The sequence below is a fragment of the Schistocerca serialis genome, chromosome 1 (assembly GCF_023864345.2).
Source record: "Schistocerca serialis cubense isolate TAMUIC-IGC-003099 chromosome 1, iqSchSeri2.2, whole genome shotgun sequence".
NCBI classification, from domain to species: domain Eukaryota; kingdom Metazoa; phylum Arthropoda; class Insecta; order Orthoptera; family Acrididae; genus Schistocerca; species Schistocerca serialis.
In genome coordinates, this window is record NC_064638.1 from 1,141,248,725 (window position 1) to 1,141,271,868 (window position 23,144).

Here is a 23,144-nt window from a genome sequence, read left to right on the forward strand (position 1 = left end):
ATTTATTAACACAAGCACATAGAAAATTTTCCAAGAATTTGAACTAATTTTTGGTCAAGTCCCTGTTCGGGCGCCAAGTGTGATGTTACAAAATAAAAGTGATGTTGTTATTCAATGGAAAGTTGGAAATTGAGATTTAGCTTACTGTTTTATCAATCGCAATTGGCGTAAGAATCATGGATTGACCATTGTCATAAAATATTGCATTATGAGATGTGAATAGTTTCTACTTGCAGTTTCGCGTGGCTTGAGGCAGTCTCAACTAGCGTGCTATTGATTAAGAAATTGCGTTATCGTCTTTCTAATTACTTCATGATCGTAGATACGATCATACCCGGTTGTGAAGTTATTGTTATGACAAAACAATTTCCTAAGGGACCAGAAAGTTCTTAAGGGCGCAAAAACAACTGTAACATCACACAAAAGAGAAATTCAATATTAAAGCTAATGCAAGAAGACGATAAAACAGTTTTCTTTTTATCAATGTAACACGCACATTGGACTGCTGATCTTGGAGTCTGTAATATTAGCAAAATGCATAATTAAAATGAAAATAATACTGAGGAGATAATCGAAATGAGCACTGCTAAATGATTCAGTATTCCCAGAACAAATATTTATTATAACTAAAACATATATCGTACCTTAAGCTTAATACTACAATGACGGTAGATTTTTTATGTCCGTATCATGTCCATTGAGCGCTCTTTTATATAGCCATTGTCCTCTTGAGTCGCTCGTGCTTCGTCACGGTAAGTTACAACAGTTCTTCTTCCTACACTTCACTCAAAACTTAGACGGAACACGTTTTTATTTATTTAGTAAAAATAATTAGATCAGACCGCCACAAATCTGCGTCCGTCTTACTCGAGAAAAACAGTAAAAGTCTTCTTAGCGCTCAAGGCTTCATTTGTTCTCCCTCGAACAAAATAGTGAAGGATCGTATATCTATCCGTATTTTTCTGTTTTTATTGCCGCCCAAAGACGACGAATTACATTATCTAGAAAATTCCACCGTCGCCATGCGACGCCTTATTATACATTAATCATTATTTACAAACAAGTATTTGCCTTCTGGCTGAAAGTATTAACTACTCGTATTTGTTGTTTTAATGAAGTCAAAAATAGCGAATATCTCAAACTTCATGACCTCCTTTTATGTAAAGTACAATATATCCACCGTCTGAGACTAACGAAAGATGGCATGGAATTGGCTTTAATAGAATGGGGTAGTTGAAATGCTAACGAATAATCGTTAAAAACTGATCACCTCTTCCTCCTCCTCCTCCTCCTCCGCTAACAAATCTTTGGGTAACAGAAGAAATATTGAATTTAATTGATGAAAGGAGAAAATATAAAAATGCAGTAAATGAAGCAGGCAAAAAGGAATACAAACGTCTCATAAATGAGATCGACAGGAAGCACAAAATGGCTAAGCAAGGATGGCTAGAGGAAAAATGTAATGATGTAGAGGCTTATCTCACTAGGGGTAAGATAAGTACTGCGTACAGGAAAATTAAAGAGACCTTTGGAGAAAAGAGAAACACTTGTATGAATATCAAGAGCTCAGACGGAAACCCAATTCTAAGCAAAGAAGGGAAAGCAGAAAGGTGGAAGGAGTATATAGAGGGTCTATACAAGGGCGATGTACTTGAGGACAATATTATGGAAATGGAAGAGGATGTATATGAAGATGAAATTGGAGATATGATACCGCGTGAAGAGTTTGACAGAGCACTGAAAGACCTGAGTCGAAAAAAGGCCCCGGGAGTAGACAACATTCCATTAGAACTGCTGACAGCCTTGGGAGAGCTAGTCCTGACAAAACTCTACCATCTGGTGAGCAAGATGTATGAGACAGGTGAAATACCCTCAGACTTCAAGAAGAATATAATGATTCCAATCCCAAAGAAAGAAGATGTTGACAGATGTGAAAATTACCGAACTATCAGTTCAATAAGCCACGGCTGCAAAATACTAACACGAATTCTATACAGACGACTGGAAAAACTGGTAGTAGCCGACCTCGAGGGGGATCAGTTTGGTTTCCGTAGAAATATTGGAACTCGTGAGGCAATTATGACCCTACGACTTATCTTAGAAACTAGATTAAGGAAAGGCAAACATACGTTTCTAGCATTTGTAGACTTATTGAAAGCTTTTAACAGTGTTGACTGGAATAATCTCTTTCAAATAATGAAGGTGGCAGGGGTAAAATACTGAGAGCGAAAGGCTATTTACAATTTGTACAGAAAGCAGATGGTAGTTATAAGAGTCGACGGAGATGGAAGGGAAGCAGTGGTTGGGAAGGGAGTGAGACAGGGTTGTAGCCTATCCCCGATGTTATTCAATCTGTATACTGAGCAAGCAGTGAAGGAAACAAAAGAAAAATTCGGAGTACGTATTAAAATCCATGGAAAATAAATAAAAACTATGAGGTTCGCCGATGACGTAATTCTGTCAGAGACAGCAAAGGACTTGGAAGAGCAGTTGAACGGAATGGACAGTGTCTTGAAACGAGGATATAAGATGAACAAAAGCAAAACGAGGATAATGAAATGTAGTCGAATTAAGTCGGGCAATGCTGAGGGAATTAGATTAGGAAATGAGGCACTTAAAGTAGTAAAGGAGTTTTGCTATTTGGGAAGCAAAATAACTGATGATGGTCGAAGTAGAGAGGATATAAAATAAAGACTGGCAGTGGCAAGGAAAGCGTTTCTGAAGAAGAGAGATTTGTTAACATCGAATATAGATTTGTCAGGAAGTCGTTTCTGAAAGTATTTGTGGAGTGTAGCCATGTGTGGAAGTGAAACATGGACGATAAATAGTTTACACCAGAAGAGAATAGAAGCTTTGGAAATGTGGTGTTACAGAAGAATGCTGAAGATTAGATGGGTAGATCACACAACTAATGAGGAGGTATTGAATAGGATTTGGGAGAAGAGAAGTTTGTGGCACAACTTGACTAGAAGAAGGGATCGGTTGGTAGGACATGTTCTGAGGCATCAAGGGATCACCAATTTAGTATTGGAGGGCAGCGTGGAGGGTAAAAATCGTAGAGGGAGACCAAGAGATGAATACACCAAGCAGATTCAGAAGGATGTAGGTTGCAGTAGGTACTGGGAGATGAAGAAGCTTGCACAGGATAGAGTATCATGGAGAGCTGCATCAAACCAGTCTCAGGACTGAAGGCTACAACAATAACAACATCGATGATTGTGAAATATGGCCTATAAACTTCTCCGACCATTTTGCATACCATGTTTCATTCAGTTACATCCGACAAAGAACTTTTCATGACCATGGGGTATGACAACTTAATGTCTCATTATTGCAGGAAGCTGACTCAAATGCTTATGCTCTCAAACTAAGTGTCTGCGGTTAATAATTTGTTGGACCGAACATGCAAAACCTTTAATTTGTAAATGCATTATACAGTGTGCAAAGACCCAAGCACATTGGAGCTAACATAATCAATCAGAAACGCCTTAAACCGAAAATGCCCGCCCTTGTCCGGCAGCGTCTGGACGTGGTGCGTACCGGAGCCCGAGGCAAGGACGATCTTACGCAGGAGTGAACGTCGTTATTCCACGTAATAAGGTGGACACGCAGAGGGAAACAGAGGGTAACAACCGTGTTTTGGGGACGATGAAGGACGGAAACGAAATACTCAGACCGCCATAAAACAATACGTCGCCAAGTATTAATGGGATCTCTACGCTGGGCCGGCCGGTGTGGCCGTGCGGTTCTAAGCGCGTCAGTTTGGAACCGCGTGATCGCTACGGTCGCAGGTTCGAATCCTGCCTCGGGCATGGATGTGTGTGATGTCCTTAGGTTAGTTAGGTTTAAGTAGTTCTAAGTTCTGGAGGACTGATGACCTCAGTAGTTAAGTCCCATAGTGCTCAGAGCCATTTGAACCATTTGATCTCTACGCTGGACCGGAAATAGATGGATTGGACGGTGATGAACTTTTAGCACATGCTACCACGGGGATACGTGAGGAGTACAATGCCAGTCTAATGGAAAATAGAACTCAGGGCGAAATAAAAACCTTAATTAAAGACGCTCCGAGGAACACGCCCGCTGGTCGCAATGAGCTCCCGATCGAATTTTATGTATGTAAGTGGGACATAATAGGGAATGAACTCGGACTGATGTATGAGTTATTAACCAACCAGACGTTGTCTCCTTTATTCGCGGAGGTAATGATTATACTCATTCCCAAAAAACCGAGCAGCCAGAGGATTAATGATTTAACACCATTAGCTCTGAGTCGCTGACTTTAGAATACTCACTCGTATTCTGAATAGAAGAATGAAGCCACTCCTGTGAAATGTCATAGGCCTTTACCAAACGAGTGAACGAGAAGGAAGTCCAATGCTAGATATATTATGTGAGTATAGGGACATTGTATGCGATCGCGATGGAATATTTACTTTAGAAACTGCATTAGAAACTGAGAGGACTACAGGCTTTCAATATTAAGACAATTTGTCAAGAGGTATGCTGTCGACATAAACGTTATTGCAAGTTCGAATAGCAAGGTCGACGAAGTGCGACGTGTGGTACACCGATATTCACGATTCTCTGGGGCAAAAGTGAATATTCAGAAAACCAAAATAATGCACTTGTTCTCACAATAGTGTAATAGGTGTGCATTGGTTACGCGTAACTGAAGACACTCGGATTATGTTTAAGGACAGATCCCAGTCATGGCTACGAACAACTGGGAGCGGAAGCTTAATGTCATCAGGGCCTTGCTAAAAGAACATAACGTGCGATTCTTAGTCTGTTTACAGAAAGACCAGTTATAAACTGGTCTTTCTGTAAACTTAGCAAAATATAACGTGTCGCAGCCGACTTACCAATACTGTACGCCATCGTGCGAAGAATACTATCTGCAGAGTGTTGGTATGTGTGAAAAAAATATTTTCAAAGTATCCTTCCACACGCCGACTCCACAGAGACATAACGGGGGAGGAGGAATTAAAAATGTTAAATCTGGATGTGACGCACTGTTTTTAACTTGTGCTTTTAAAGGGGAAAACAACACTACCATCAGTGTAGCACATATAGCTCCCACACTAGATTACGTCCGAAAGTACTATGTAGATTGGAACTACACAAAACTTCCTCTAGCATACACCAACACTAGAACCGTCTATGAGTTTCTTAAAAGACATCATAGTCGCCGTTGCCTTTTAAGAAATATTATATGACTGAATCCCAACCATGAGAAGTTCGTCTATGAGTTTGTTACGAGCAATCATCCTCACAACCCATGGATGAATATTTCGAAAAATATGAACAATAAATTTTTACCGACTAGAGTCAGTACCGTATGGTATGACGTTGTAAACGAAACCATACCCACAGCGAAACGATTATACAAAATCAAATTGATACCATCTCTGCATTGCGATAAATTTCAGCTTGTAGAAACTGTAGCGCACATGATCTTACGCGAAAATAAAATCAGAATTTGAAGCTGGACTAAGAAGAGATAAGCTCTTATCAATAGAACCACGCAACTTCATATACCAACAACTGAAGCTTTACCACCCGACTGGAAATGTTACCAGTCTACAAGGAATAACAGTTATTCTGGACTTACGGGCCAGCTTGTGTTTTACGTGATAAGAAACGAAACGTCGAACTTAGAAGAGTACTTGTTTTACGAGGGCAGTTCAATAAGTAATGCAACACATTTTTTTTCTCGGCCAATTTTGGTGAAAAAGCCGGAAATTTCTTGTGGAATATTTTCAAACGTTCCCGCTTCGTCTCGTTTAGTTTCATTGACTTCCGACAGGTGGCAGTGCTGTACGGAGCTGTTAAAATGGCGTCTGTAACGGATGTGCGTTGCAAACAACGGGCAGTGATCGAGTTTCTTTTGGCGGAAAACCAGGGCATCTCAGATATTCATAGGCGCTTGCAGAATGTCTACGGTGATCTGGCAGTGGACAAAAGCACGGTGAGTCGTTGGGCAAAGCGTGTGTCATCATCGCCGCAAGGTCAAGCAAGACTGTCTGATCTCCCGCGTGCGGGCCGGCCGTGCACAGCTGTGACTCCTGCAATGGCGGAGCGTGCGAACACACTCGTTCGAGATGATCGACGGATCACCATCAAACAACTCAGTGCTCAACTTGACATCTCTGTTGGTAGTGCTGTCACAATTGTTCACCAGTTGGGATATTCAAAGGTTTGTTCCCGCTGGGTCCCTCGTTGTCTAACCAAACACCATAAAGAGCAAAGGAGAACCATCTGTGCAGAATTGCTTGCTCGTCATGTGGCTGAGCGTGACAATTTCTTGTCAAAGATTGTTACAGGCGATGAAACATGGGTTCATCATTTCGAACCTGAAACAAAACGGCAATCAATGGAGTGGCGCCACACCCACTCCCCTACCAAGAAAAAGTTTAAAGCCATACCCTCAGCCGGTAAAGTCATGGTTACAGTCTTCTGGGACGCTGAAGGGGTTATTCTGTTCGATGTCCTTCCCCATGGTCAAACTATCAACTCTGAAGTGTATTGTGCTACTCTTCAGAAATTGAAGAAACGACTTCAGAGTGTTCGTAGGCACAAAAATCTGAACGAACTTCTCCTTCTTCATGACAATGCAAGACCTCACACAAGTCTTCGCACCCGAGAGGAGCTCACAAAACTTCAGTGGACTGTTCTTCCTCATGCACCCTACAGCCCCAATCTCGCACCGTCGGATTTCCATATATTTGGCCCAATGAAGGACGCAATCCGTGGGAGGCACTACGCGGATGATGAAGAAGTTATTGATGCAGTACGACGTTAGCTCCGACATCGACCAGTGGAATGGTACCGTGCAGACATATAGGCCCTCATTTCAAGGTGGCGTAAGGCCGTAGCATTGGATGGAGATTACGTTGAAAAATAGTATTGTGTAGCTAAAAGATTGGGGAATAACCTGGTGTATTTCAATGCTGCATAAAACAACCCCTGTTTCAGAAAAAAATGTGTTGCATTACTTATTGAACGGCCCTCATATATTGCAGAAGAACATTTGAAGTTGAAGAAGAATAATAAACTTAAGGTGTAATGTGTGGGGCTTGGTTTTTTGTTTTTGCTTATGGACAATTCTGCTGCATCTTGTTGTCACACCAATGCTCAGGGTTCTGGATTGCTTCAGTCCTTTCCCCTGAACTATAGGAAAATTGCGCGGGCCACGGAAGCTGATTCAGATTTCAACATTTCTCTAAAATACATTCACACATCTTGGCCTCGCTCTGTAGTGCGCTGATACTTTGCACGTCGGCAAAGTCTCGCTACACAGCAAGGTGTGATTCTTGTTCAAAATGACAGTGGACAGTCACGTGTGCTGATCCCCAAAGCTTTGCAAAGAGAAGTGTCTCAGTTATTTCGCCAAGGACACTGGGGGATAACCCTTATCATCAAAAGAAAATCCTGAATAAAAATTATTATCTCCAAATACTGAATAATAAAATAAACGAAAAGAATAAGAACAATTAGAGCGTCGACACTGTACTTGGTGGGGTATGGACTCCGAAATAGAACAGATGACATCACAGTGTCATGAGTGTGCGAAAAATCAGTCCTCTCCGCCACAAAAATTCGCTTCCTGGCCTAAGTTGCAATCACCATGGCAACATCTGCACATAGACTTTGCGGGTCCTTTTAGGTACATTCGTTTGTTGATTGTGCTAGACTCTTACAGCAAGTTTCCTTTGGCTGTGCCAATGATCTTGACAACGTCGCGTAGCATAGTTCAGGGGCTGTCCACAATTTTTTGCCTCGAAGATCTGCCTGAGGTCATGGTGTCGGACAACGGCCCTCAGTTCATGTCAAATGAATTTGAAACATTCTGTGAACGCAACGGCATGTAGCATCTAACAAGTGCACCGTTCCATCCACTGTCAAACGGTGAAGCGGAACTTTTTGTCAGAACCTTCAAGCATCAGCGATCAAGTACTTGTAACGCCGGAAATGCATATCCTCCTATTTCCATCTATTGTACTATAATTTTTCTTCCTTGTTTTGTTACCTCAAGATATGACATTTCTGTGTCTTTATATATTGTAATTGTTTTACTATTTGTATATATACGCATTTATGTCGATGTATAATTGGTTGTTTTGTAAATATTATTTCTATTTTTTACGCTGGGTCTTGCCTAGGGAAAACTATGCTATCGAACGATTACATCGATAGGTCGTGTGGAGAACCAAAGTGTTTACGATCTTTGAGAGTGTTTACTCTGCCGCATGGAACGCGGGCAGAGGAGTCTGGCTGGGGTAGGGCGGTGGAGCAGGTGTGTTGTGTGACGCTCCCGCGAGTTGCCGCGCTTTCGGGGTTTGGCAGCATGTAATTGCGCTCGACTTGCTATGATAGTTTCGGACACGGTGTCGCGGACGGGAAGCGTTAGCTGGCACACATCAAGAGCCCGTTTCGGCTGGAGACCATGTCGAGAAGAAGGCGCGCCAACATCCAGCTTCTGCAACAGCGACGGCCGACAATGAGTGACTGTCGCCACCTCCTCGATCGACAGCTTCAAACCTTCAATCAACCAACAAGGAAGACTGGAAGCACGTAAAGTTTTTGAACTGTATGGCAGACCTCAGCTTTTAAAATTGTTGCATCACAAAATTACAGAAACTTAGCATGAACCTTTGTTGCTCATTGTCCCAATTGCATTACCAAACAGGATCCCTTCCTTTTCCGAAATGAACCCGAGTGTCGTTGAAATTCAGACGCCAGCATTAAAATAATATCATTCCATTTCACTGCTTTAATTTCAAAGTTCAGTTAAGGTATTCATAGCTGGCTACAATATTTAGATTACACAAGCACAAATTAAGAGTGCGAGTTTTGTTAGCATATTTTAGCTTACCTGTGACTGCAACTCAGCTTGGTACGTACTAAATTTTACTATTGTTAATTGTTCAGAATCATTTAGTTCAAGTTCAAAGTTAAATCTCTTATTTCTAAATTGCGTAGATTCAAGTAGCTTTTGAAATGATTGTTGAGGTAGCCCAAGACTAACCGTATTTTACTGAATTTCGATGTGCTTCAGAAACAAAGCTCACTATTAATTTCAGTCACTAAATTAACTTTCAATTTTCCGGTTTTATTGATTCTTTTGCTAAATTAAGTCAGAGTGTAGCGAAATTTATTACGTCTGACAAACTTTCAGTTTTCACACTACCTTCAGTTGCCACGCTTCTAGTGCTAATTATATGTGTATTAACCTTTCTTTTTCAGTTATTGTAGTAGTTGTCCTTAGGACTGGCGACTGTAATTTCCCCCAAATCTCAAATATCTAATTACCGCTAGTTAATTGTTAACGTAACGGCCGCACATTTACTTCCTTTATTAATTTTACCCTTTTCTCAAAATTAATTTCCACCAATTTCATTTGCATTTTTCCTTTCATTTAGATGTAACCCTTTCCTCCCTCTTTACCGGCAGATTAACTTCGGTGACGATTGTTTTTCCCAAATTTCCATTAGGTACACGCGGTTTAATTTTTCACTGTCATTAAGGTCGATAAGTGAGGCGGATGTTTCTCGTCTCCTAACGTTCGCATCCACGAAATGGACCGTCGCCGTGCGATTGGCTGGCCTTTTCTCACAGCCTTCTCATCTCTGTCGTTCCCGACTGGAGTGCCGGCACTGACTTTATGCCCTAACATTGCCCCCCCCCCTCCCCAAAAAACCCAAACTGTATATGGAGCACGAAAACGGGGGGTGAGGGTGGGGGAGAGGCAAGAGCGTGGACTGCTTCACAGCCGCCGCCATCGAACTCTGCTCCACCCTGCTCAACATCTGGGTCCGAAGGAAAGCCGCAAGTACCGCTTCGCGCCGCGTAATATTGAATTTTTCAGGGTTTTTAGTGGCAGCAGATGGTGGGCGCGAGGCGAGATCCTTCGTCGACTTGGCGCACGCATGTATCTCATTTCAGGCCCAGACGGATTGCAGCGCCAACATCACAATCATATTCGCCACTGTCACGTGCACAGTGATCCTTCTGTATTTCTTCCCTCAGATTCACGGATCCTGAGGACAGCGCTGCTACAGCAGCCGATAGAGGGTGTCATCAAGACACGGCGGGAAGACCCCATTCTGTCGTCGTACTGATGGAGCTGGACCGCCCACGGCGCACCAGCCGATTCCTTCTACATCTTGGTATAGGCCTCAGGAGCTGGATGCACACCAAAAAACGGCTCAAATGGCTCTTAGCACTATGGGACTTAACTTCTGATGTCATCAGTCCCATAGAACTTAGAACTACTTAAACCTAACTAACCTAAGGACATCACACACATCCATGCCCGCGGCAGGATTCGAACCTGTGACCGTAGCAGCGCGCGGCTCCAGACTGTAGCGCCTAGAACCGTTCGGCCACTCTGGCCGGCGATGCACACCCTTCTGGGCGTTTCCCAGGGGTCATTTCAACCAGAGCAAAGGCCGGATGGCGGGGTACGACAGGAAGTCTGATGTCCCCTGCAGCCACAGCTTCCGGTCCATCAGAGTATCCACGCTCTTGCCTCTCCCCCACCCTCACCCCCCGTTTTCGTGCTCCATATACAGTATCCACGCTCTTGCCTCTCCTCCACCCTCACCCCCCGTTTTCGTGCTCCATATACAGTTCGTCATTTTTGGGGGGGGGGGGGGAGGGGGGCAATGTTACGGCATTAAGTTAGTGCCGGCACGCCAGTCAGGAACGACAAAGAAGAGAAGGCTGTGAGAAAAGATCAGCCAATCGCACGCTGACCGACCTCCCTCCATAACGACAAGGCGACAGTAGTGGCCCCTAGGTGAAGATGAGATTAGCGCCCCGCCTAACTGGTGGCATCCACTTCGACAGCAGCCTCAATGTTAGCCACTTCGTTAGCCAACACATCATAGCCTCTTCATTAGCCATCTCTATGTAACTCACGAAGAGAGGAGAGGCAGATGGAAAAGAATATCGAAAATCCGTAGGACCATCGGTCATCGGTCATCTACTACAGTAGGGAAATAATTTTAGTGTTGTCTCGTTGACAAAAAAAATCAAATGGCTCTGAGCACTATGGGACTTAACTGCTGAGGTCATCAGTCCCATAGAACTTAGAACCACTTAAACCTAACTAACCTAAGGACATCACACACATCCATGCCCGCGGCAGGATTCGAACCTGTGACCGTAGCGGTCGCGCGGCTCCAGACTGTAGCGCCTAGAACCGCTCGGCCACTTCGGTCGGCGTCTCGTTGACAGCATAGGTCATTAGAGATGGAGCCCCACTCGGATACTTTATTATTAGGGGGAAAGATGAGGCTGTGGCCTTTTAAAGGAACCATCCTGGCTTTCGCCTAGAGTGAAGTGAAAAACCACGGAAAAACCAAATTTAGAGGGCAGGCTTGGGCATGAACCTAGCTCTACCAAGTGCGGGTCTAGTTCGTTACACACTACGCCACCCGCCCAGTTGCAAGATAGAAATGACAGACTAAATTTGTAAGGCTATGTGAAATCACAGAATAGGAACGTTTATGTTCAAATTTGGTATTTATTAACAGCAAGGAATATGAATAAATCACGTTGTTACAATGCTAGCTCGCTGGGTTTGGCAATGGCCGGCTGGTACACGACGTTAGCGACAGGACAAATCAGCACACTCACAAAATGGCGGGCAATAGCAAGTAGGACAAGAAAATTAGAGTTCTGCCATCCAAATGTTAGTGGAGTTCTTGGAACTGCTTTAATCACTAGAGTAGGCCTCTAAAATAAATCATCAGACTTTTCTGGTTCTTCTCAAATTATTCCGAAATTAAACGTTTAATCTAAAACGTCAAGATTCCCATTAAATTGTGTTTCGAATGGTGTACAATATGTTTGCTCGAGCATTTCGTTACATATAATGCTCTAGATTTATTCTGTGAGGCAGTACCGGTATTTAATCGCGTGTTCACTGTGAGTTCGTGAGTGAATCGCTGTGATAGTCTTTTAGCAAAAATAAATAAAAGCATTTACTTTCGCAATAAAAAACTTTTTCATTGTTTCACGCAAAATAAGGTGCCTTAAAAGCAAATCGGTACACGATACAAGGACAGAAGTATTAGTCATAAAAGGATGTATTCCAAACATTTCATTCTAAGGAACAAGACAATAGAGCCCCCATGGTATACAAACAAAATTAGGAAACTTCTTAAGAAATATCGTTCAGAATGGTTCAAATGGCTCTGAGCACTATGGGACTCAACATCTAAGGTCATAGGTCCCCTGGAACTTAGAACTACTTAAACCTAACTAACCTAAGGACATCACACACATCCATGCCCGAGTCAAGATTCGAAACTGCGACCGTAGCAGCAGCGCGGTTCCCGACTGAAGCGCCTAGAACCGCTTGGCAACCGCGGCCGGCTGAGAAACAGCGTATTCTCCGCAATAGGTGCAAGGCAAAGTACAACCCGAAGATAGTCAAATGCTCATCGAAACACAGGTGGCAGTCAGAAAATCAATGTGTTAAGCATTGAGTAACTACCAAAGCGAAACATTATCATAGGATCTCTCCCGAAAACCTGAGAAATTTTGGCCGGTCGTTAAGTCAGTGGCAAAAAAAGTAAGTGGTCAGACACTCGTTGTCGAGCAGAAACCGAAGTAAGTAATAGGAAAACTGAAGCCAAATGTTAAATTCTATGTTCAAGTGTTCCTCTAGAAATGGAGATCGAGAAAGTTTTTCGTCATTCAGTAATTGTACTGAAACAAAGTTGAGTGACAGAGTAATCAGTCCTAGTGATGTTGAAAAACACTCAAACCTCTAAAGTACAACAAAACTCCACGGTAAGATAGGACCCCTGTCAGTTTCTACCCAGAATTTGGGATTGGATTAGCCCCCTCGTAACCATAATTTACTGCGAGTTCCTTGAGCAAGGAATTGTTCATAATGATTGGAAAAGAAGCTCATCTACAATAGGGAAAATAGAATGGATCCACAGAACTACCACCCTATATCGTTTAAGTCGATCTGTTGGAAAATACTAGAACATATTCAAAATACAACGATAATGACCTAACTGGACCAAAATAAACTTATCCATTATAAGCCAATATGGATTAGGAAGTATCGACCATGCGATGCCCATTTGGCTTTTCACACATGGTACTACGGCGACGGAGGTAACCGAGTGGATTCTGTGTTCCTGGACTTCCGAAAGGCGTTTAATACGGTGGCACATAAACTCCTGTTACAGAAAATAAGCTCGCACGGAATATTTAGCCAGATTTGTGATGGGATTGAAGATTTTTCTGACAGGTAGCGTGCAGGACGTTACCCTGGATGAAGAATTCCTCAAATGTAGATCCTGTTTACCCTAGGGAAGTGTAGCACTGTTACTGTTCACGTTGTACATTAATAACTTAAAGGATAAGACCGACAGCAATCTATGATTGTTCTGAGATGATGCGGCTATTTACAAAGGAATTCCATTGGAACAGAATTGTAGTGGCATCCAGTTACACCTTGACAAAATACCTAAATAGTACATGGACTGGCAATTAACTCTAAATGTAGACAAATGTAAGGCAATGCACTTCATGAAACATAAAAGCGCAGTAGCTTTTGATTACAAGATAAATTGGCTGTCAGCTGGAATCAATCTTGTCATTTAAATATTTAGGGGTAACTATGTGTAGCGATAAGAAACGGAACGATCGCTTGGGAGCAGTTGTGGAAAAGGCAAACGTTGAGCCTCTGTTCTTTGGAAGAATGTTTGTAAACTGTGCCATGTCTACGAAAGAAATTTCTGACAGAATGCTTATGCGGCCCATATTTGAATAATGCGCAAGTGTGTGGGAGCCGTATCACGCCGAACTGACGGGGGACATAGAGCGTGTACAAAGAAGGGCAGCGTGAATAATCACAGGTTTATTTGATTGGGAAGAGAGCCCAACAGTTATGCAGAAAAACCTGAACTGGGAACTCTCGAAGAAAGACTTTCCGTAATTCGCGAAAATGTGATTAGAAAATTCAGAACGCCAGATCTAAGGTCGAAACTACATACATCCCTTGGCCACATACGTATCGATCCCGTGAGGTACGCGAAGATAAAATTTGAGAAATAAGAGTTCACACAGACACGGATAATCAGTCGTTCTTTCCACGCTCCATTCGTGAATGGGACAGGAGGAAATCATAATACACGATACATATAAAGTATAACCTGCCACGCACCTTGCTGTCGTTCGCAGAGTTTAGATGTCAGTCTGCATGCGGGATTTGGGAAATGACCCATTATGTCTGCCATTGTACTTAGTGAACATTTTCACAACCAAATTCGGCTATATATATTTTTTTCTTATTGAGAAGGTACTATCTTCGAAATCCAAGGGCATATCCTTAAAATAATTCATATTTTGCTGTTGGTTATCGCCCTTATTTTGGAATTTTCGATTTCTCCTTATTCCTGTAACTCCATATTCTGATCTCAACTTGTCTATGGAATCCGGAAGTTTTCTGCTACTTGCAGTTACTGCCAACATGCCAACAATAAGTGGACGAATTTACAAGAAAACTGAGGGTAGAAAGCGGAAGTGGGTTCATTACTACATCCCTCCGACTTACGTTAACATAAATAAGAGATGTGTTTTGTAATGTAATGAACAGCATGCCAGAAAACTCATTAACAGCACAGTCAGGACGCATCCCGAATGGACTATGGTTGTGGAAGCGGAGCTGGATTTTAAGTAAAAGAATTTTTAATGCTAGAAATGAACAGTTCAGCAAGCAGTATGAGCACTGAATATGAACAATGAGTTCTGAATACAAATAACAGAAGCAATGTGTATGAACAAAAGAGTTCTGAGTACAAATAATAAAAGGGTATCTGATACCCCAACGTACATGTCGAGTGAGGATTATTGTAATGATATTGGGGAGATTGGGACAAATACTGAGCCATGAAAACAGTCTTTTCTTCTCGCGTATTGTCAGTGAATGGAGCCAACTGCAGGCAGGCCGTACTGATACTAAAGTACACAACCTCCCGTACAGTGTTGTGACTTGGGGAGCACAAATATACAAATGTAAATGTAGAAAAGAAAACGTAAAAAAAAAAGAAAAAGAGTAACCAGAAAGTTTAGTCTTATTACGCACACTATCTCTTCTTCCTTCCTACATAACATTATTTAACATAAACGTTCAAAAAATTACCACGCTCGTAACAACAGTTTCCTGCAGTTTCCAGCAGGCGCGATCCCGACGGTACTTCTAACGTGCAGCCGTATTAAGGAATGTCTGCACACTACGTCCAGCGTCAGTAACTGTGATAAGTAGGATAGCACCTACGCAGGGACTGCGCTTCCTCAACTTACCAGGACCCCAGTCAAATCGCACTCCTTTCACGCCCAGTCCACACAATGGTGCCAATCTGCCGAAGAAGTGTTTTGTAAGCGCGGCATTTCGTAAGATCCTTCCAGTGAATCTCACCCTGAGATCCGCTTCTCCTACAAATTGTTTTATTACGGTGAAATGAATACCCCTAGCTACATACAGGGGTTGATATAAGTCAACGGGGACAGTTGAAAATGTGTGCCCCGACCGGGAGTTGAATCCTGCTTACATGGCGGACTCTCTATCCATGGGAGCCACTGAGGACACAGAAGATAGTGCGACTGCAGGGACTTATCTCTGGCACGCCTCCCATGAAACCCACATTCTCAACTTATTGTCCTGCACTATATTCATAGTGCCCCTGCCCATTATACTCATTACTGGCGGCTTTTTGCCGATTCCCATAAGAGTTCTGGGATTGTTTGTGCATCCGCACAGAAGAAGACGGTCATGTCCGAAAGAACAGGTACTATCTTCATATATATATATATATATATATATATATATATATATATATATATATATATATATAGGGTGTCCCAGCTATCTTCTCCACCCAAAATATCTCTGGAACAATAACAGCTATTGGAAAACGACTTCTACCGGTATCAATGTAGGGCTGGGGCCCATGAATGTACATATTTGGAAACATTCTAAAACGAAAGCATATGTGTTTTTTAACACAAACTTATGTTTTTTTTTAAATGGACCTCCCATATTTTTTCTTCAGTAATCCATAACATGACAAAGCACATACACAATGGCGTTGATTGCATCGCAATATTCCCATTACATCCCGAGATATTGAGACGCGAAGTTGACGCTTGAAACACCCGACATGCACTGCTAGAGTACATCCTGAGGCTCAGGCGTGAACCCCATGCTGCCCGTAATCGCGATGTGATTGACAAGTAAGTGTAGCTCTTTATAAGTATGGAGGTGTGATTACACACGTCAATATATATAAGTATATATATATATATACTTTTATATATATATATATATATATATATATATATATATATATATATATATATAAAAGTATATATATATATAAGTATAAAGTATATATAAAGGCCCACCGGCCATTTGACCATCTTCTTCTGTGCGCATGCACAAACAGTGCCCGTACTCTTACGAGAATCGGCAAATAGTGCGGGACAATAAGTTGAGAATGTGGATTTCACTGGAAGCGTGCTAGAGATAAGTCCGTGCAGTCGCACTATCCTCTGTGTCCCCAGTGGCTCCCACGGATAGAGCGTCTGCCATGCAATCAGGAGATCCCGGTTTCGAATCCCAGTCGCGGCACACATTTTCAACTGTCCCCGTTGACTTATAACAACGCCTGTATGCAGTTAGGGGCATTCATTTCATTGAAATTTCATTCTAACGAGCTTCATGTTTTATGTAGTCATCCCGCTTTTGGTCGCTCCGGCCGGTTACTAGTAAGTATTTCAGGGTTGTTTCCTGGCTAAGAGAAGGTTGCTAGTGTCAACATAAGCCTTGATTCGAGGGAGATACTTCTGAGAACGTGCGTTTGGAGAAAGGCGTTGTAAGGTACTGAACGACTTTGGAAAAACTGGAACAGAAAGGAATCAAAGCGTTTGAGATTTGGAGCTACACAAAGACATTAAAAATCATGAGCATTGACAAGATAAGAATGATGAGGTTCTCTGTAGAATCTTCGAAAAGTAACATGTGGAAGACAGTGACAAGAAGAATGGTTTGGATAACAGAGCATATGTTCAGACATCAGGGAATAACTATCATGGTTCTACAGTGAGTTATAGAGGGAAAAAACTGTAGGGGAAGAAAAATAATTGAGAACACAGGCTGCTAGCGCTGCTCTGAGATGAAGAGGTTAGCACAAAGGAGGAATTCCTTCCGGGTTGCATCGAACCAGTCAGAGCACTGAAGACTCAGGAAAGAAAGACTCTTTTCAGTGAGGCCGGCCGGAGTGGCCGTGCGGTTCTAGGCGCTACAGTCTGGAGCCGCGTGACCGCTACGGTCGCAGGTTCGAGTCCTGCCTCGGGCATGGATGTGTGTGATGTCCTTAGGTTAGTTAGGTTTAAGTAGTTCTAAGTTCTAAGGGACTGATGACCACAGCAGTTAAGTCCCATAGTGCTCAGAGCCATTTGAAGCATTTGAACTCTTTTCAGTGACTTTTCACCAACAGCGTAATCCAACAGTAACTGGTTATGGTCTTCAGTCCGAAGACAGGTTTGATGCAGCTTTCTACGCTAGTCTATCCTGTGCAAGCCTCTTCGTCTCCAAATAACTACTACAAACTACATCCTTCTGAATCTGGTTACTGCGTTATCCCTTGGTCTTTCTCTGCGATTTTTTACGTCGCACTTTCCTCGGATACTAAACTGGTGATCCCTCTACGTCTCAAAAGGTGTCCTATCAACCGAGTCCTTCGCCTACTCAGGCTGTGCCATAAGTAAGTGTCTCGTTTCCTAATCTAATTCCCTCAGCATAACCAGATTTAATTTGACTATATTCCATTATCATTGTTCTGCTTTTGTTGATATTCATCTTAGACCCACCTTTCAAGATACTGTCCATTTCGTTCAACGGCTCTTCCAAGTCCTTTTCTTTTTTTCCGGATTGAATAACATCGAGGCTTGGGTACAACCCTGCCTCACCCCCTTCTCAGCCACTGCTTCCTTTTCATGCCCCTCGACTCCAACTGCCGTCTGATTTCTGTATGAGCTGTAAATAGCCTTTCGCTCCCTGTATTTTACCCCTGCTACCTTCAAAATTTCAAATACAGTATTCCAGACAACACTGTCAAAAGCTTCCTCTGAGTCTACAAACTCTGTAAACTTAGGTTTGCCTTTCCTTAATCTGTCTTCTAAGATAAGTCGTAGGGTCAATATTGCCTCGCCTGTGCCCACATTCCTCCACAATCCAAACTGATCTTCCCTGAGATCGGCTTTACCAGGTTTTCTATTCTTCTATAACGAATTTGTGTTAGTATTTTACAACCATGACTTTAGACTGGTAGTTCGATAATATTCACACCTGTCTGCATCTTTTCTTTGGAATTGAAATTACATTCTTCTTGAAGTCCGAAGGTATTTCGCATGCCGCATCCATCTTATACACCAGATCAAAGAGTTTTGTCATGGTTGGCTCTCCCAAGGCTATTAGTAAGTCTGACGGAATTTCATCTACTCCCGTGGCCTTGTTTCGAATCAGGTATTTCAGTGCTCTGTCAAATTCTTCTCGCAGTATCGTGTCTTCCATCTCATCTTTATCTAAGCCCTCTTCTACATTTTCTCCTTTCATCAGTTAAAATATTGTCTGCAAGTTTATCTCCCTATATATCTGTCTATATACTCCTTCCACAGTTCACCTTCCCTTTCTTTGCTTAGGACTGGTTTTCCATCTGAGCTCTTGATATTCATACGGCAGCTTCTCTTTCCTCCAAAGAACTCTTTAATTTTCCTCTAGGCATTTGTCCTTTAGCCATTCCTGCCTAGCCATTTTACACTTCTGTCAATCTCATTTTTAGACGTTTGTACTCTCTTTCACCTGCTTCATTAGCTGAATTTTTATATTTTCTCCTTTCATCAGTTAAATTCAATATCTCCTACTTTATCCAAGTATTTGTACCAGCCTTTGTTTGTTTACCTATTTGTTCCTCTGCTGTATTCACTATTTCATCTCTTAAAGCTACCTGTTCGTCTTCTACTGTATCCTTTTCCCCTGTTCTAGTCAATCGTTGCCCAATGCTCCCTCTGAAACTCTAAACAATCTCTAGTTCTTTCAACTTATCCAGGTCTCAACTTCATACTTTTTTTTCAATTTCTTTAGTTTTAATCTTAAGTTCATAAGCAACAAATTGTGATCAGAGTCAAGCCCGTGGAAATGTCTGACAATTTAAAATCTGGATCCGAAGTCTCTGTCTTACCATTTTATAATCAATCTGTAATCTTGGGCCGTCTCCAGATCTTTGCCACGTATAGAATATTCTTTCATGATCTTTAAACCTTTTCTTAGCGATGATTAAATTATGCTCTGGTCAAAATTCTGCCAGGTGACATCGTCTTTCATCCCTTTCCCCCCATTCACATCCACCTATAACTTCTATTGGTCTTTCTTTTCCTACTATCGAATTCCAGTCCCGCCATCACAATTAAAGTTTCGTCTCCCTTAACTGTCTGAAAAATTTCGTTTATCCCTTCAAACATTTCTTCAGTCTCTTCAGCATCTGCAGAGCTGGTTGGCTTATAAACTTGTACTGCTGTGGTGGATATGCTTCGTGTCTATCTTGGTTAAAATAATGCATTCACTATACTGTTCATAGTAGCTTACCCACTATCCTATTTGGTTATTCATTATTAAACCTACTCCTGCATTAACCCTGAATACAGTTGACCAGAAATCTTGTTCCTGATGCGACACAATTCCACTAATTCCCACTATATCTAACTTCAACCTATCCATTTCCCTTTCTAAATTTTCTAACCTACCTGCACGATTAAGGGATTTAATAATCCACGCTCCGATACTTAGAAAACCAGTTTTGTTTTTGCTAATCACGATATCCTCCTAAGTAGTCCCCGCCCGAAGGTCAGCGTGGGGCACTATTTCACCTCCAGAATAGTTTACTTAAGAGACGTCATCATCATTTAACCATACAAAGACCAGCGTGCTCTCTGGAAAAGTTACAGCTGTAGTAGTTTCCCCTTGCTTTCAGCCGTTCGCAGTACCATAACAGCAAGGCCATTTTGAGCGATGTTACAAGGCCAGGTCAGTCAGTTGTCCAGACTGTTGCCCCTGCAACTATTGTAAAGGCTGCTGCCCCTCTTCAGGAACCATATGTTTGTCTTGCTTCTCTACAGATACCCCTCCGTTGTGTTGGATTTGCTATCTGTATCGCTGAGACACGCTAGCCACCCCACCGGTGGCAAGGTCCATTGTTCATGGTGAGGGGGGGGGGGGGGACGGGGGGGGAGGCCTCTTCACTTTTTTACCCGTCATATGTTACACACTTTTTTATGTCCAGGGTGAGCTTCCTGTCCCTGCACTAATCACTGACCCTCTGCAGGACACTCTGAATTTATCTAACGTCTAATCGCATTGCAATAGCCCTACAGACAAAGAACGGAACAGTATCGTCATCAAACAGTTTCGCATAGCTTCCGACGTTATCAACTACATCCTTCGTACGCAGGGTGATGCATTTGAAACAGCTTTTGGAAATATGTGGAGAGCTACAAATCGAATTAAAAAAAAATTGTAATAAAAGTTATTCATCTTGAAGAGAGACGCCCGAGGACACCAAAATCGGCACCCCTGTCGCACCCCGAAGGGGGAGGGGAGGGATCAACTTTGAAATCTTCAATAGGAGCCCCTATCTTTTGTTGTGGGTTCGGATTCTGCGAGTAAAAAACACGTAACTTTTTTATGTAACATTTTTTTCGTTGCATGATAGATGATGTCACCCAAAAGACCAGAATGCGTTTAAAATGTTGAAAATGATAATGTATCAAAAAATACACGTCATATTAGGATCCCAGGAGGTTGTAAATGCAGTTATTCTAAATTTTTGAATGATAAACCGATTTTTATAACAAAAAACTTGATTTTTCAGAACATTAAACATTACTTTGTCTGCGTAATTGGTGTAATTTCTTCCACAGATGATGCTCGACTTGCATTAACCAATGGAGGTTCTCCATTGACCAGTAAGGCATTTTAAGCCGATTCAGTGACCGCAATTCGTAAAAGTTGATTCATCAGAGAAAAGGGCATGCGAAATAAAATCATCATAGGTTACTAGTTGTTGATGCGAAAAGTTCAAGCGGTTTTGAAAGTCGTCGCCATGTAGCTGTTGACGCAGCAATGAGTGATGTGGGTGGAATCTGTGTTCTACATCTACATTCATACCCCGCAAGCCACCTGACGGTGTGTGGCGGAGGGTACCTTGAGTACCTCTATCGGTTCTCCCTTCTATTCCAGTCTCGTATTGTTCGTGGAAAGAAGGATTGTCGGTATGCTTCTGTGTGGGCTCTAATCTCTCTGATTTTATCCTTATGGTCTCTTCGCGAGATATACGTCGGAGGGAGCAATATACTGCTTGACTCTTCGGTGAAGGTATGTTCTCGAAACTTCAACAAAAGCCCGTACCGGGCTACTGAGCGTCTCTCCTGCAGTCTTCCACTGGAGTTTATCTATCATCTCCGTAACGCTTTCGCGATTACTAAATGATCCTGTAACGATGCGCGCTGCTCTCCGTTGGATCTTCTCTATCTCATCTGTCAACCCTACCTCGTACGGATCCCACACTGCTGAGCAGTATTCAAGCAGTGGGCGAACAAGCGTACTGTAACCTACTTCCTGTGTTTTCGGATTGCATTTCCTTAGGATTCTTCCAATGAATCTCAGTCTGCAGTATGTGCAGCACAATTCATTGCAAAATTCCTGAAACTCGTGCTATTTGCGGAGAAGTAATGTATTTTTTGTTATATAAACCGGTTTCTCATTAAAGATTATACAATAACTGCCTTTCTAACATCATGTAATCCTAATCTGATGTGTTTTTCTTGAAACACGAGGGTTGGAACGATACTCTAAGCAGTGCCAGTTGCATTGACAGTTCGAGCGGTGCGGTCTATTGCCCAACGAATTTGTAGCCGATCTGAAGCGAATGTCGTGAAGTGTTTCCTTCAGTTTAGAAATCCATTTGAACTCAGGAGGGCTTAAGTCAGGGGAGTTCTGTAGGTGGTATAGCACCTAGCAGCCCCATCAGTCAAACAAATCGGTAACAGCTTGCACTGTACGTGCTTGAGCATTGTTCTGCAAAATGAAGGTCAGGTCCTGCAGAAAGTGTCAGCACTCCTGTCTCTATGCTGTTCATTTTTGGAACACAACCTACGACCAGCTTAGAGACAGGAGTGCTGACACTTTCTGCAGAAACTGGCCAAAATTTTGCAGGACAATGCTCAAGCACGTACAGTGCATGCTGTTACTGATGTGTTTGATTGATGGGGCTACTAAGTGCTATACCACCTACTGCACTCCCCTGACTTAAGCCCTCGTGAGTTCAACTCGATTTCTAAACTGAAGGAAACGCTTCACGACATTTGCTTCAGAACTGCTACAAATTCGTCGGCAATAAACCGCGCCGCTCGAACTACCAACATAACTGGCACTGCTAAGAGTATCCTACGACTTCTACATCGCTGGCAACGGATTATACACAATGCTGGTGACTACTTTGAAGGTCAGTAAAACTTTGAAACACGTATCTACAGTATTTTGTACGAGCTGTAAATAAATACACTCCTGGAAATTGAAATAAGAACATCGTGAATTCATTGTCCCAGGAAGGGGAAACTTTATTGACACATTCCTGGGGTCAGATACATCACATGATCACACTGACCGAACCACAGGCACATAGACACAGGCAACAGAGCATGCACAATGTCGGCACTAGTACAGTGTATATCCACCTTTCGCAGCAATGCAGGCTGCTATTCTCCCATGGAGACGATCGTAGAGATGCTGGATGTAGTCCTGTGGAACGGCTTGCCATGCCATTTCCACCTGGCGCCTCAGTTGGACCAGCGTTCGTGCTGGACGTGCAGACCGCGTGAGACGACGCTTCATCCAGTCCCAAACATGCTCAATGGGGGACAGATCCGGAGATCTTGCTGGCCAGGGTAGTTGACTTACACCTTCTAGAGCACGTTGGGTGGCACGGGATACATGCGGACGTGCATTGTCCTGTTGGAACAGCAAGTTCCCTTGCCGGTCTAGGAATGGTAGAACG